This window comes from Phocoena sinus, chromosome 3, assembly GCF_008692025.1.
Source record: "Phocoena sinus isolate mPhoSin1 chromosome 3, mPhoSin1.pri, whole genome shotgun sequence".
NCBI classification, from domain to species: Eukaryota; Metazoa; Chordata; class Mammalia; order Artiodactyla; family Phocoenidae; genus Phocoena; species Phocoena sinus.
Genome location: NC_045765.1, coordinates 23,866,197 through 23,883,280, shown reverse-complemented (window position 1 = coordinate 23,883,280; position 17,084 = coordinate 23,866,197). Strand labels below are relative to the sequence as shown.

The following is a 17,084-nucleotide window of genomic DNA, read 5'->3' as shown; positions in this document are numbered from 1 at the left end:
ATGATTCCAATAACAATTACTTCTTGCAGCCTCAGAGCTTTGGGGGAAGGAGGTGGGGTACAAGTACATTAAAATAGGTGGTTAGCATTTCCCACCCTGCTTTTGTTTGCGTAGTTAACTTCCTTTATTAGTTTATGAAACACCGTCTCCTGTAGATCCTGAAAAGACAAAACATAACAAAAAAACCGGCAGCAGTCTGGCCTCCCACGAACTCCGTAAGCCTCTGAATTACCTGGGTAGGCTTTCTTTCCTTGGAGAGCCTTTTTCTGTAGGTGAGAACATGAGCTATATTGGCATTAAAAAGGGCATCTGGTCTCTTGGTTCTTTGAGCCACAGAAATAGGAGAGGTCCACAGGGTGGGAGCAAGCCGACCTTTGTTGGATGCAGACTCTCTGAGTCTTCTCGGCCACCTGGATCAGGGGCCAGGCAGATGGAGGTCTCTGGGCTCCTGCCTCCCAGAGCTGGGGCATGGCCTTTTGCCACCATGAAGCCCTGGGGCTGCCCTCAGAGGACCTGCATAATGGAAAAATTCATCTTGGGGCTTTTTGCTCCAGCCTCACAGGGGACATTCTGGTCTCCTACCTTGTCTCCTACCTGAGCCACCTGTCCCTTTAGAACTAAAAGGAAAGTAGTGAACTGTATTTGAGGTGTTGCAAGTTACAGGTACCAGTTCTTAAAAGTTTTATCGTCAGGCCACTTGGCCAGAGCCAGACATCCAGAGAAGAATGCCCACCCCAGTCCATCCCAGCAGGGCTGAGAAAATTCTGCAGAATCAGGAAGCAGTTTCCTGGGATTACCAGTCTAGGCCACAGGCCTGGGGTGGAAGTGGGGAGGGGAGCTCAGGCTGGCGACTGTGTTGTGATCTCCCCTCGTTCCTTCTTCTAGCTCTGTAACTCAGGACTGGTTTGGCAGACTGCGGCTGGTGACAGTAGGGAGTGGGGAAGGGGCAGTAATAATGGTAGCGATTATTATTATTATTATTATAAAGGAAACATGAATTGAGAATAGATACTGGGCCACGCATTGTGCTTGCAGCTTTGATGTCTCTCTAGGTGGGCACTGAGACTTGGGAGATGCGAGAACAGTCCAGCTGGTATTGCCCTGAGGCTCAGCAGGGAGTCTTGGCTGGACGGACCCTCCTTCTCAGTTTAAGACCCAACTGGCAGTGGAAAGGATGAGGCAGGCTCACCTCGTGACCATCTGGGGCTTCTGTGGTTAATGCGTGGAACCCAAGTTTTCCTCTCTAACTCCACCAGTTAAATCCAAACAATAAGTAGGTTAATTCGGGTTAGACTTTGAAAGGGGAGAGGATACTGACAAGTAGAAAAGGAACAGAGGGTATCACAGGAGGGAGGACCAGCAGGGGTAAATGAACGGAGGAGATGTGGTGCGTTTTGTATCGGGAATAGGGGTTGCCCACTTTGGTATTCAAGTGGAAGATAAAGCTGCCAAGGGCATCTGGGGCCTTGTTGTGGGGCCTTTGTGACAAATCTGTGCTCACCAGAGATATTGTTTTCACATCCTGATGGCATTTAAGGATGAAACTCCAGGACGCTCTTAGACTAGATTCCCTTTTGGAGTTAGGAAAAGGTCAGGGGCCCAGTGCTGACACTGTGAAGGGGGATATGGATGAGAGGAATGGGGAGTAATTAGTTGGAATCTTGATGTGGGTTGCTATGCCTAGAAAGGTATTCTTGGAGGATGGGAAGGTATGAGCAGGTGGGGCCTTGGAGGATGGGAAGTTGTTGGATGATGAGGCAATATCGCATAGGTTGATACTTGGTGTCTGGTCCAGGCTTTCTGAGTTCCAAAGCCAGGGTGGAAAACGTGGCTTCCTCGTGGAGAGCTCTTCCTCCTGCAAGCCACGCCCCCTTGGGGCCGACTGTCTGGGCTGATGGCACCACCTTATGGTTAGAGAGGGAACTGTCTGACCAAATAGTGGACTCTCCTCTCTCTCTTCCTGGCTCAAGGGCCTAGGGCACTACTAATACTGGGTCTTCCACCTTCTCCTCAATTTCCTTAGCAAATCAGTTAATACCGATTTAGGCAGTCTCCCCCTTGCAACGACGTGCTTTAATCGCCCCATCAAGAAAATCTCTCTCAAACTTTTTGCTTTTCCTCCCCCATCCTTTGCTATGAGCCCCAAATCTACCCTCATCATGGCTCCTTTGTGTCATGCCTCTATGAGGGAAAATGAAAAAAAGGTATCCAAGTGAAACTGGACAGACAAAATAACAATAGAATGCTGCTATAAGGCTCCAAAATTCTTATAAATAGAGGTCCCTCCCTAAAAAGTCTGTCTTTCCTTTTATCTCCTTTCATTAAATCAGTTGTTTCATTAAATAGAATTCAGGAGAGAGGAGACTATATCTTCCATATTTGAGTTTGTTTATTGGTACTACAACAAAATTGCTCTCTACTAATTTTCACTGTAAAAGTCCAGGGCCCCAACAACATTATGAGTTAAGAGGGCTTTTGTGGGGCTGGTCTGGAAACCTCACCATCATTTATAATATTGTTTATTTAAGGAGAAAATATTCTGAGTTCCCGAAACAACCAACTTCCAAAGGTTTGGAATACACCACTTTTGTGAACTGGACATTTCCTCTGTGTTGTAGATTAACTGTCAAACCATAGTCATGGACTGACTGGAAACACAAGAGATGAAAAAGAATTTTTAAAAACCCTAAGAGAATAGGACCACTGTCTCCTTACAATAAATCCATTTACTGGAAAGAATGCAAAGCAGTAAAGTTTGGTGTCTGATTGTGGTCTGAGTTTTGTTAGTGCCTTGTTCTGAAGCCTGCAGAGTATTCCAGAAGTGGTCTCTGTTTTCCTCAGGTCATGATTTTTGCTTCCTCGCTGTGTGTGAAGACAGACTCTAGGAGAAAATGTCCCAGGCCAGGAGCAGCCTGATCTCCGTGGGGAGTGCTGGTGGAGCCCGGAGGTGAGCATCTATGGTGTTGGAATACTATGGAGCTTTCTCTCTGACTGGTTGGTCCGAGAACTATGGGTAAGGGAAGGGTCTTTTTGTGGGGCAGTTTACCAGGGAGTCAGATTTTGAAAATTTTCACGAAATGACCAAATCTATTAATGTGATTTAACCATCAGTATACCATCCGGGTCCATGGGACCCAATTTTAGTTTTTGAGTTTTTTTTTTTTTTTTTTCTGAGCAGTTCTAACTATTTGTAAAGTTTTATATATCATGACTTTGGTTCTTTTGAAAGGAAATTTTTCAAAGATCAAAGAGAACATTTACTTTTTAACAAGAACAGAATAAAACTCATTCTATCTTGAATGTACCATATGGGACCATTGGAGCCATTTATAAATCTAAGACTTCACGGGATCTTAGTGATCTGATTTTTCTTATATCTTGAAATGTTTTCCATTTTATCATCCTAGGAATTATTTCATCATTACCCATCAATTATTGCCACTTATGCTAAAAATACTAAAATAATAAGAAAATGGAAGAATGATGGAATCACCATCCAGAAGGTTGATGCAACAGTGAAATAAATCATCACGATTGCATCACCCTTCAGTTTTCTTATTACATTGCTTGGAGTATTACATCATCTTTCAAGAAGGTATAAAAGAGGATAGAGGACACCATCTTTTTTTAAAAAATAAATTTATTTATTTTATTTAATTTTATTTTTGGCTGTGTTGGGTCTTCATTGCTGCGCACGGGCTTTCTCTAGTTGCGGCGAGCAGGGGCTACTCTTCGTTGTGGTGCACGGGCTTCTCATTGCGGTGGCTTCTCTTGTTGTGGAGCACAGGCTCTAAGCGCACGGGCTTCAGTAGTTGTGGCACGTGGGCTCAGTAGTTGTGGCACATGGGCTTAGTTGCTCCGCGGCATGTGGGATCTTCCCAGGCCAGGGCTCGAACCCGTGTTCCCTGCATTAGCAGGTGGATTCTTAACCACTGCACCACCAGGGAAGCCCCGAGGACATCATCTTTGTAGTTTTATTATCACTTTCATTGCATGCCATGGAGAATACAGAATTTTTCATTGCCTGCACAAAATGGCGAAGAGAAGAAAACTGACAAAGGAAAATGTTTTACAGTAGTTAGACAAATCAGAAGGGACAGCAGCGATGTTGACTCTGATGTTAACAGTAAAATTCACTCTGTAAGCAAAGTCTCAGACTCTGAGTTTTACCATACAACAATCTGGATCAATTTTCTCACACTCCAGAATCGATCAATAAACAATATATTTTTTGAGGACAAAAAATATGGTATTCTCATCCAGTTAGTCATGCAACAAGGATGGTTTCATCACCCAATATGTTGCAACAAAAACCTGGACTGTCCTGTTTTGCTCAAAGAAGGGGAGGCCAATCTTCTTGTACCTTTTGTGGTGTTTGTTTAGCAAAATTTCCTTGATACAGTTTGAAAGGGACAAATGATGAAGTCGGGTGTGTTTACAAAGGTGATCCAAAGAATATTCTTACTAGTGTTTATAAATGTAAGAAAGAAAATGCTTTGCAATTATGGAGAAAAGAAGATGACTGTCTTCTCTTTAGGAAAATTACATCCCATCAAAGGTTTGAAAAGTACTAGTTTTAAGATGCAACTGCAAGAAGAACCAGAAATAACAATAAATTAGAACTTATTAGAGATTTACTTGAAATCTGAAATTAGTATTTGTGAGATGGATCTGCCCCTGGTTCAGCTGATGAATAGTTACTTGCATGTAGAGAATGTTGCTCATTTTGAGTTTATATACCTTCAAAGTCAGGAAAATAGGGAATGAAAATTTGCTATATTTATTTTTGAAATATTTATTTATTTTGGCTGCGCCTGGTCTCAGTTGTGGCATGCAGGGTCGTCTTTGCTGTGTGCGGGATCTTTGTTGTGGCGCGCGGGATCTACGTCCCCGATCAGGGATCGAACCTGGGCCCCGTGCATTGGGAGCGTGGAGTCTTAACCAGTAGACCACCACCAGGGAAGTCCCTGCTATGTTTAAATGATTCAATTTTGTAATAAAAATTTAAAAGCTGTCCCTTTATTATTATTTCTGTAAATTACTCAGAAAAATAGAAAGGCTTCATTGGACCAAATGATGATGACAGTTTTTTCCTGCTGTACTGGGAGCTGAGGTTACAGACGAGAACATTAAAACAAAAATCAAGTAAACTCCTTCAGGCAAGCAGGAGCCAGTGTAGAAGGAGCCAGTGAAGAAGCCGTTCCTCCACCCCATCTTCCTTAAAACTCCCTGTTAAGGGGCTTCCCTGGTGGCGCAGTGGTTCAGAGTCCGCCTGCCGATGCAGGGGACACGGGTTCGTGCCCCGGTCCGGGAGGATCCCACGTGCCGCGGAGCGGCTGGGCCCGTGAGCCACGGCCAAAAAAACTCCCTGTTAAGGATTGATGACTGTTTTACAGTGGGGTGCTTTGAATGAGAGATATTGTCATATAACCTCTCTGTTTATTCTCCCCTTTAGTGGAACTCAGTACTTCTCAAAATTCAGTGGGGATAAGAATTATGTGTAATAAAGACATGGATACTGTGTTTTATGTGTGGTAGGCAGGATTTTTAAGATTAATTTTGACCATTCAAGATTTTTACTTTGTTTGAAGACTTTAGAACCTACTTGTCTTAGTCTGCTGGGGCTGCTATCACAGAGTAGCATCGACTGGGTAGCTTAAATAACAAACATTTCTTTCTTTCTCTTTTTCTTGGCTGCACTGCGCGGCTTGCGAGGTCTTAGTTCCCTGACCAGGGATTGAACCCTTGTCCTTGGCAGTGAAAGTGCAGAGTCCTAACCATTGGACCACCGGGGAATTCCCACAAATATTTCTTTTTCTTAGTTCTGGAGGCTGGAAGCCTGAGATCAGGATGCCAGCGTGATTTGGTTCTTAGTGGAAGCCTGCTTCCCTGAATTATGCATAAAGAGAGGGAGAGGGGGGAGAGAGAGATATTGAGAGAGAGAAAGAGACAGAGAGAGAGAGAGATCCATCTCATATCTCCTCCTCTTTTTATAAAGATATTAATCCCATCATGAGGGTCTGACCCTCATAACCTATCTAACCCTACTTACTTCCCAAAGACCCCACCTCCAAATACCATCACACTGGGGGTTAGGCTTTCAACATATGAATTTGGGGAGGACACAAATGTTCGGTCTATAGCACTAACCCACTCTGACATTTAGTCATTCAGTCAACTCTTGTGTGTGTCTGTGTGTTAGACCCCGTGTTGCATACTGGACAGCAAGGAAGAGATAAACCCAGGCACTGCCCTTACAGCAGTACAAATTTAGAGAGGAGGAAATAATAATTTTTACAGCACTGTGTGGTTGGCATTATGATGGAGATGAGGGCAGGGTACTATGGGAACTAAGAGAATGGTTGCCCTCAACCACTGACCCCTCAATGGTTGACACCTCATAAAAGGTGTCAAAGATGAAAAATTTTTAGTTTTTACGTTCGCTTAAAAAACAGGAACTGAAGAATGGTTAAGAGAATGGTTAGGAGGCATTTAGAAGGTGGAAACAGGGAGAAAAAGCATCCCAGGCAGCTGGACCAACATGCACAGAGGCCCAGAGGAGTGAGTGAGAGCAGGCAGGATGGAGACCTGGGTGGTCTGGTGTGGCAGGGAAGGATGGTGTTTTGGAGGAGAGGACTCTTGGCTGAACGTTGACTGGGATTTGATCCCGAGGGCCTGGTGTGTCTGTCTTCATCTGCAAGTAACAGAAAACCCAATGCAGAAGTCTTAAACAATAAAGATAAGTGCGTTACTCCCCATTCCAGAAAGTCCTGAGGTTGTGGGGCTAGTGAGGGTGCAGAGATGGTTTGGAGGAGGAGACCTCCAGGGGGGAAACACATTGAGAAGTCACGTGGCAAATTGGAGATGCGAAGGTAGAGGCGATTTTTACGAGCTTGTGGGGGACAAACTGGCAAGATAACCAGCTTTTGCACTTGAGGGGTAGGTGGGGAAAATGATGGAAGTTTAAGCCTTTCTCTCTCTCTTTTTTTTTTTTTTGGCCGCACCGTGTGGCATATGAGATCTTACATGTTCTCCAACCAGGGATACCGAACCAGGGATCGAATCCATGCCCCCTGCATTGCAAGGACAGACTCTTAACCACTGGACTGCCAGGGAAGTCCCTAAGCCTCTCTTTTACCTCTCTTTTACCAGTTCCCCCATCACCTGCCCCGTGCTCTTCCACTTCTCTTCCATCTCCCGCCCCCATCTCAATCATTACTATCACTGCTTTTCTGGTTGCTCTAGCAAAAAAAAAAAAAAAAAAAAAAAAAACCCCAGGAGTCCTCTTTGATATGAAAATGAGCCATTTTCTCCTTCCCTTCACACCTCTGTATGTAACTCATCACCACTTTGTGTTGTTTCTGACTCCAAAATACCTGTCGATTCTGTTCGCGTCTCTCCATCTCCACCATCCAAGCCTCAGTCATCTCTGTCTTGTCCTACCGTGGAGCTGACAATCTGCTCTCTTGCTTCCACTTTCGCTCACCAACACTCTCTCCAATCCTAATTCTCTGCACTGTGGCCAGACTGATAAAAAAAAAAAACAAAAAACAACCAAACCAAGCAACCAACAAAAATAAACCCTCAACCCAATGCTATCACTCCATCGCTTGACTCCAGAGGCCTCCTTAGAATCCAATCCACACTCCTGACCACGGACCGGAAGGCCCTGTAAGATCTGGCCCTGGTGATTTTGCAGACCTCAGGGGAACCACCCCCTCACTCATTCCCTTCCAGCATCTTTTTTCTATACTACAAATAAGCCAACCTCTTTCCTGCCTTAGGGCCTTCATGCAGGCTGTCCCTGCAAATCAGGGGCCTTGATCAGTTATTATCTTGTTTATTTATTTTCATTGTTTGTTGTCTTACTGTTTTTCCCATCCAAAATGCATTATAAGGGCCCTGACGGAGGGGACATTGTTCGGCAAGTTCAATGTCAAATCCCTAGCACCCACTGCAGTCCCTGACTCACAGCAGATTAAGTGTGTGTGTGGTTATTGAATGATGAAATGCCTCCTGGTTCCATTAGCAGAAGTGGGACTTCCAGAGAGGAAACCCCGTTTGGGGGAAAGGTCGTGGATGTAAAGAGTTAGTGGGCCACCCAGGTGCGATATCCAATGCACAATTCAACAGCAACCTCCCCTTTCTTGTGGCATTTCGTCGTTCGGCCAAGGCCCTGCTTTTTGCTGAAATTATTTCTAGGTTGAAAGTGCTTTCATATACACGGCTTATTTAAACCTCTCTACAGCCTTGGGAAGGAGTAGAATTATTATTCCCATTTTACAGATGAAAACCTCAAGCTCAGAGATTCTTGTCCAAGGCACATACAGCTGGAAGGGTCAAGTCCAGATTTGAACTTAGGTATACAGATTGCCAGATCTTTGTATTTTATTATTGTTCTGAAGTCAGAACCCACTTCGCCATCCCCACCAGTGAATAATAAGTATTATAGATCATGTTACAAAACACTTTCATTTTGATGATGAACAAAGTGAACTTAGCCTGATGGCCAGAGGAATCCAGTGCCCATGTATGTGTGTGTATATATATATATATATATATATATATATATACACACACACAGAAATATATATATATTTGTTTTTTCTCCTTAAGACCTTAAAACCTTGAGAGGCAGAAGAAGTAGGAAGAAGTAAAAGAGAGAAAAGTAAAAGAAAGTCCTCAGAAGAAAGAAATGCACAGGAACTAAGGTAAGATTACAATCTAAAAGGAAGCCAAAGAATGTTTTTTAGACTCTTCTTGTTTTTTTTTTTTAAGTTTTTTATTTTTATTTTTTAAATTTATTTATTTATTTTTGGCTGCGTTGGGTCTTCGTTGCTGTGCGCGGGCTCTCTCTAGTGGCAGTGAATGGGGGCTACTCTTCGTTGTGGTGCGCGGGCTTCTCATTGTGGCGGCTTCTCTTGTTGTGGACTCTAGGTGCACAGGCTTCAGTAGTTGTGGCACATGGCTTAGTTGCTCCATGGCATGTGGGATCTTCCCAGACCAGGGTTCGAACCCGTATCCCCTGCATTGGCAGGCGGATTCTTAACCACTGTGCCACCAGGGAAGCCCACTCTTCTTGTTTTTTGGCTAGGTAACAAACAAAAAGAAGTGGGTAACAAGATAAATTAGGCATACAAAACTAAAGCAAGAGGGCTGATAATTGATGAGAAAAGAGCCCTCGGGGGATAAGGCAGAAGGAGAGAGAGGGAGAGGCGGACCAGAAGGGGATGCTCTGCAAGAAGTCTGGGTCCATCATCATCAACCTCGTGAAGTTCACTGCAGGCTGGCCGGTGCTGGGTGTTTAGGAGGGACAGAAAAGAGGAAGGTGTTGGGCCCTTGACGTCAGTTACTGATGGTGGAGATGAAGAAGGGTAAGGAGAGCTAATCTATGGAGTGTGGAGGGGAGGGACAGCTCTTGGGTAGGTAGGGATCTAGGCACTGTGGCCTTCAAATCTTAGCCTTGATGCCAATTAGCTGTGTGATCTCAGCCAGGTTACTTAGCCTCTCTGTTGAGGCTTGAATTTATGTTGAGCAGCCTCAGTCTTCTCAACATAAGTTCAAGGATAATAATGTGTGCTTCATAGGGTTTTTGTAGGATTACATGCGATAGTGTGTCAAATGCCTTGCTTTTGGCACCTGGCACTCACTGAATAGCCATTGTTTTCCCCAGTGATCAAAGCAGGCAGTGGTGGCTGTGGCCACTCTCTGACCCACATCCCAGTGTGAGTAAGAATCGTGACCTTCTGTTGCTTTGGATGCTATCAGGTCCTCAGAGGACAGGAAACAGAGTTGGCGAGCTGCCCCCTCCTTCTACCTTGGTTGATGGTGAGATTGGGGTGGGTTTCATCTGGGGTCAGCTGTGTAGGTAGCAACTGGGTCCATTTTTATTTGCAGGTTATCGTGTGCCGTTACTTAGCACATTTGCTTTTTCAAAATGCCTTAATGGGATGCTATAGTAAAAAGAGAAAAATCTTTCATTCGTATGTGTGTGTCATCCAAATGATATTTTTAAAGATTTATTTTTGTGTGTTCACGATGTTCTTGAATAATCTTTCCATAAGTACGGTCAAAGATAAAACACGTGGTACACAAAATCTGGTCGTGCATATTTTAGAGTATGACTGTCTTTTGACCAGCCCTGGGCTACATTTCCCGAGTTCTGCACTGTGTTTCCTTAGGAGGGCTTGCGTGAGCTGGTTTGCTGACTGGGAAACTTTTGAACGCAGACCAAGCTAATGGTGGTGCCCTCTGCCAGTGTCACCCTTTCCCTTTTTCCACCCACAGTCTGGCTCTCTGTCTGGACTCGTGGAGGCCAGACTCTTTGTGTCTCAGTCATTTATTCAACAAATATCTGATGGACACCTTTGCTGTGCTGGGTGCTGGGCTGGGCTTTGTGGGATATAGTGGTGAATAAGATGGGCAAGGTAGCTGGTCTCATGCTGCACATAAAGTAATGAGAAAATAGAGTGTCTAAGGGTCTGTGTCAATGAGCGTGGTCTGAGAAGGCTTCTCTGAATAAGGATTATTTCTATAAAAATCTGAATGACTTGAAAAAGCCCACCGTATGAAGACAGAGGGAGGCTACTCCCAGCCAGAAGCAGAGTAAGAACCAAGGCCCTGAGGTTGGAACTAAGGTTGACTTGTTCGAAGAACTGAAATGTGGTTAGTGTGGCCGAGGTCTAGTGAGTGATGGGGAAAGTGGCAGTAGATGAGAAATTTAAGGCCAGCGGCCAGGGCAAAGGCCTGCTGTAAACAAAATACCATAGACTGGGTGGCTTAAACAACAGATATTTATTCTCTTCCAGATCTGGAGGCTGGGAAGTCTGAGATCAGGGTGCCAGCCTGGCTGGGTTCTGCTGAGGTCTCTCTTCCTGGCTTGTAGATGGCCATCTTCTTGCTGTGTTTTCACATGGTGGGGAGAGAGAAAGAAAGAGGGTGAGAGCTCTGTGTTCTTTTCTTTTAAGGGCGTTAATCCCATCATGGGGATGCTTCACCCTCATGACCTCATCTATCCTAATTATCTCCCAAAGGTCTCACCTCCAAATAACCTTTCCACCAGGGGTTAGGGTTTCCACATATGAATTTTGGGAGATACAAACATTCCGTCCATATCATGAATTTCACTGTTAAGCATTATGGAACCCTTGAATCCAGTGCAGTTATCTTAGAGAGGGAGGGAGAGGAGGGCATTGTGGCAGCAAAAACACTTGGCCAAAGGCTGAGGGAGAGCATGGCTTGTTAGGGCTTATCTCTTTTTGCCTTACATCTCTGCTTCTCTCTGCGGATCCACTTTCTCTGCATTTCTGGGCCACGTGGCCAAAGATGGCCTCACCTAACTGTAGAGTTTTGCATCTCTGCCATCCAGAGATCAACCCAGAGTGAGCTGGAATCTCTCTGTTGTAATTCCAAATTCCAAAAAGTTCCTAATTCCAGGGGGAGAATCTGATTGGCTCAGATCTCTGCTCTGATGCTTCGTGGTCAAGGGGGTAGGGCCGTGGGATGTGATCTCATGGATGGGTACCCACCCTGGGACTCTGTGGATATGGCTGGGGGAGCAGTTCCCTAAGATGGAGCCTCACCGTAATCAGGGCACCAAGAGGTACCCAAAGGTGTCAACTCTCAAGAGGCGGAGGGAAACGCAGCAGTTGTGAGTCTGCCTCTGTCCCCACTCAGCTACACCCAGCTCTCTGGGTTCCTAGGTCAGCTTCAGACTGGGAAAGGAGATGGTCCTCCCCAGGCACCACAGAGAAGACAGCATCAGGAGTTTGAGAGACAAGGGAACCACACAGGAAAGCAGAGAGTAGGCGGAGCCTGGCTAGAGGGTGCCGAGGTCCTTGGTGCCACCACAGAAGAACCTTGCTGTGTGGACTCCGGAGGTGGCTGTCAGGATTATAGAGCCGCCCAGGACGTGACTTGCTGGTGTCTGCCCTTTCCTCACACCTTTAGAAGTGAGGTCCTCTGGTGAAGACTTTCACTACCACAAGGTCACCAGGGTCTGGAGTGACTCTTCGGATCCAGGTGATGAGGTTGGAGCAGAGGGAACATTCCAGGCTCCTCAGAACTGATTGAGATCTCCATGACCCATCCGGAGCCTCACCTTGGAGTCACCCCAGTGAATCCTGGGCTCCCTTTTCTTGTTCCCCCCCACTGCTCAAGTCTGCCTCCCTCTCTTACACACTTCTGTTCCATTCTCTAGCAGTTTCCTCGAGTGTAGACCTGTTCTTTCCAACGGGTTAACTGAAAGCTACCAGAAGTCAGGGGTGGCTGTGGGAGGTTCCCTTTTCTGTGTGACTCGTACGGTCCTGGACACGGCAAAGGCTCTTGGCAAATATTTGTCCACTGAATTGAAAATGGTTTGTGAGGGGACTTCCCTGGTGGTTCAGTGGTTAAGAATCCGCCTTCCAATGCAGGGGATGTGGGTTCCACCCCTGGTCGGGGAACTAAGATCCCACATGCCGTGGGGCAACTAAGCCCACACACCACAACTACTGAGCCCACGCGCCACAACTACTGAGTCCACGCACCACGACTACTGAGCCTGTGCACCACAACTACTGAGCCCACGTGCTGCAATGAAGACTCGACACAGCCAAAAATAAATAATGAATAAATAAATATTAAAAGAAAAAAAAAGAAAGAAAATGGTTTGTGAGTCTGACCTATTATCAATTAGCTGAGGACCAAAGTGGGTCTATGGGATGGGTCCATATCTATGCAGTAAATGTCAGAATCACCAATCATCAGTCATTTACTTATCGCCTTTGCGGCTTTTGCCATATTTGCGTTCTACCCATGCAATTACTACTTATTTTCTGCTTTTCTTTAAAGTGGCGCACATTTTTCACTTAGAAAATTTATTTTAACAGGAAACTTTCTTCCATGGCCGTGCATGAAAACGAGTATATTTACCTTCCTGTAAACAGAAGGTGATTGTAAAAATAGATACACGTCTCTTAAATAGAAAGCACGTGTCCATTGCCCTGTGAATCATCTTGAGAGGTCCAGTAACACACACATCACACTGGCCCTGGACACACTTCTGGATCTTGGGCAACTTGCCATTCTGTGATGTGTGGGCATGGCAGCCAGGGGCTGCCACTTGCTGTGGGCGTCACTGAAGAGGCAGCTTGGGTTACCAGCAAGAAGGCCCAAGGAAGGCTCTGGTGCCTTTCTCTCATCTTTGGGGACTCCCTGCTGCTTCCCTCCTGCCCTGTTCCAGGCTCCTCCTGCCAGAATAGAGCTCACTCTTCTCCTTTCCCTGTCAGCTGCTAGTCCTGAGAAAAGCTATGGTGGAGGAGGTGAAGGAGGTGGATGAAGAGGAAGAGGGGGGAAGGGGGAGGAAGAGAGGGAGGGGGAGGAAGAGGAAGAGGGGGAGGAGGGAGAAGAGGGGGAGGAAGGGGAAGAGGGGGAGGAGGGGGCAGACGGGGAGGAGGAGGAAGAGGGGGAGGAGGGGGACGAGGGAGAGGAGGGGGAAGACGGGGAGGAGGCGGAAGAGGGGGAAGAGGGAGAAGAGGGGGAGGGGGAGGGGAGGGGAGGCCTAGTGGCATGGGAAGGGGAGCTGGGCCTGTAGAACAAAGTCTGGGCAGTTGGCTTGGAGGCAGAGAGAGCAGGATGAGGGCCTGGAAGATGGAGGGGAGGGGGCTGAGAGGTGCAGAGGGTTGACCATAATACTTTGCCCCAGGAAAGCGGTTTTGGCTGAGAACAAGAAGACAGCACCGTGCATACTTGTCTCTTGAGCCTTGAGCTGCTGGCTGGGTAGACAAGCACAAAAGCAACATTTTGGTTCTCATCTTGCAATGGGTAACCCTTCTGCAGGATGAAAGGTTTTACAGTACAAGGCAAGGTACAAACGTAAGAACAATAGGGTTGTTCTTAGGGTAAAGATTCTCTCCCTCATCCTCTCTGTCTTGGATGTTTAGACTTGGCTTAATTACCAGTTTGGATTTCAGCAGGTTAAGAGGTCAAATGACAGAGCAGATCATCCATAAACCTCCAGATTCCAAATCTGCTGTGTTCTGGCTCACTGTAGACACAGAGGCTCCTAGAGCTGGCAGGGACCTTGGTGTGAAACATCTCTTCAGGGCCCCTTGGCTGAGCTACTTCCAGCGTACCCGGCAACTCCAGAATCTGACCATGAGGCTGGTGAGGGACTTTCCTGGCACGTGACCTCCTAGCTTTTCAGGCTGCCGATGCCTGAAGCTGCAGCCCCTGCCTACTGGACCCCAGACCTCCGGCTCCTGTGCAAATATCATCGTAGTTTAGGACAAGTCTTTGCAAGGATGCTGGGAACCAGTGTGCCTGGCTGAGGACTGGAGGGGCCCTTGCAAGCTCCTGGCGAGTATTCTTCTTGTGCCTCTAGATCAGGTTACTCAGAGGGTGACCCAGGCTGGTGTACTTCTGCCTGGGTAAACCAGCCACCATAGGTATATGCTTGTGTTTGAGTTCTGAATTTATCTTTTTGCTTTATTTCAGACAAGTTGTTTAACCTCTCACATCTAAGGTGACTGTCTAGTTGGAATGCCAGTTCTGCCACTTGCTAGCCGTGTGACCTTGGGCAAGTTCTTAACCTCTCTATTCCTCTATTTCTCTGTAGAATGGTGATAATTATTGTACCACATCTCTTAGGGTTGTGATAATTAAGAGGCTTGACGTACATTAGTATATAGAGGTCCTAGAGTTGTGTCCGGTGGGCATTAAGCACCAGGCAGAAGTGTGAGCTACTGACATCTGCTGGGGCTCCCGCCTCCACCACCCCCTTTTTTAAAGTAGTCTTTTATTTTTTCAAGGTACAGGTGTACCTCTTTTTCCACCACCCCTTTTGTGCTAGGCAGGTGTCTGAAGCAGTGTTGGTTGGTGCCCATGTCCTGATACTGCCGCCACACTAACCTTCCATCCTTGAGCCTGGGTATCCTGTATCCCGCTGTGTGTGTATCATCCCATTTGCGTCTGTTCCCCCACCCTCCTTAATTCTGTCAAGTAACAAGGCTCTGCTCCCTCCAGTCTTCCTGGCCTCCCCCCCATGATCACCTGCCTCACCTTTCTCCCAATTTACTGCTGTCTTCATCCCTCTTCCTGCTCCTCCGCTTTCAGTAGCCCTGCCCCACCTCCATCCTACTAGGTGTCCAGGTGTTAAGTAGGCTTCCACTGAAGTCTAGTGCAGATCACCCATCGTCTCCTGGGGGTCCTCTGCTTGCCCCCTCAGGGCTCCAGAAGGGCTGACTCCAGGGAAAAATTCTCCTCTCTGCCTCAGACCCCTCCTCGACCACATGGCCTGTGCCCTTGGCCATAAACTCTTCTCTCAGGTTCCCTTGCATGTGGGAGAAGCCCTGAGGGCAGCCCGTGTTGCTTCCCGGGGTCACTCCTAGCTGCTTGGTCACTGTGTTGCTTCTGCCATTTTGAAGGCCTTTCCTTCCACCCTGGTCCTCACTGCAGCTCTCCACTCCCTCTGTGGCCTGGCTGGCATCTGTTGACGGCCTGACATTCTGGTTCCGTCCCCTTGGTTTCTGGGCTCCAAGGCTCAACACTCCGACCTGTTCTCCTTTAGGTCTCTCCCTTGGAGACGTCATCAGTTACCACGCATCAGCACCGCTGGTTTCTGTCTATAGTGACCTTGACTCCTGCTCTGCGTGTGGCTGTGTGTCCCCGCTGGCCTCAGTGCGCGTACCCTCGAGACATCGAGACCCAAGCTCCCCAGCCTGCCCTCCAAGCTGGCTGCTCCTTTTGATTCCCTCTACTAACCATGGGGACAGGGAAGTCCTTTCCGGCTCAGTCTCCCAGCATTGTGTCCGCCCCTGCCATCCCTCTGGGCAGCCTGCCTCTTGCAGCTGTTCTTCCGTCCCCTCAGCTCCTCTCCTCTCACCAGCCTGGGATCTGGTCCTTCCCTTGGGTGGACTCGTGCAGATTTCTCAGTGGTCTGTTCTTCCTGGTCTATCCTCAGGCTCCCTCCAGATTGCAGTGCTGCCCGTATCATGGGAAACCCTTAACGACTCCAGGGGCCGGGACACGGGCCCCAAACCTCTCAGCACAGATTTCAGAGTCCCCGAGCTGAATCCCAAGCAGCAGTTCCCTTTTTGCTCCCTCTCTGGAGGCATCCTAGGAGGTTAGTTTTATGTGTCAGCTTGTCTCGGTCATAGTCCCAGCTGGTTAATCAAACACAAAGCTAAGTGTTGCCGCGAAGGTATTTTGTGAATGTGGTTAGCATCTACAGTCCTTTTACTTTAAGTAAAGAAGATTGCCCTAGATGATGTGGATGGGCCCCATCCAGTCAACTGAGGTGTCCCCGAGAAGGAATTCTGCCTGCACACTGCGGTATCAGCTCCTCCTGCGTTTTCAGGCTACGGTCTGTCCTAAAAATTCAGACTTGTCAGCCCCCATGATCACGTGAGCTGGTTCCTTACAAGAAATCATTCTGTGTGTGTGTGTGTGTAAATATACATATACACACGTATATACATATACATGCCTATAGATATGTATGTATGTATTCCTGTATGTTAGGGTTTGTTTCTCTGGCTTGGCCCAGACCTCACTTTCTGGAACCCTTCTCTGAGTAGCCAGCCTCTAGAAGCTGTGCCTTTCAACCTATTCCGAGTGCCTTGACTGTCTGGATCCCTCCTTAACTTTGCTCACATAGTGCCTGGTGGGGTTACATAGCTTTAAGTTTGTACACTCACTATTAGATTTTTTTTTTTTTTTTGGCCACATCGTGGGGCTTGCGGAATCTCAGTTCCCCGACCAGGGATTGAACCCAGGCCATGGCAATGAAAGCCCAGAATCCCAACCACTGGGCCACCAGGGAACACCCCACAATTCCATTCTTGAGGAGAGGTATTCCTTTTGTGCTTCTTGTTGTTTTTAATCGAAGTATAGTTGATTTACAATGTTGTGTTAGTTTTAGGTGTACAGCAAAGTGAATTAGTTTTACATACGTATGTATCTATTTTTTTTCAGATTCCTTTTCTTTATAGGTTATTAAAAATATTGAGTATAGTTCCCTGTGCTATTACAGAAGGTCCTTGTTAGTTATCTATTATATATATAGTAGTGTGTATATGTTAATTCCAAGCCCCTAGTTTATCCCT

General features: G+C 46.7%; 1 long non-coding RNA gene across 1 annotated transcript in view; it reads left to right on the top strand.

Annotated features, from left to right (window-relative positions):
• The window catches only part of LOC116751339, a 140,140-nt gene that overhangs the window by 656 nt on the left and 122,400 nt on the right, over positions 1 to 17,084 (top strand). Inside the window, exons 2-3 of the long non-coding RNA XR_004349233.1 lie at positions 2,842 to 2,947; positions 8,617 to 8,711. This is a non-coding gene — a long non-coding RNA (uncharacterized LOC116751339). The remainder of the gene's footprint in view (positions 1 to 2,841; positions 2,948 to 8,616; positions 8,712 to 17,084) is intronic.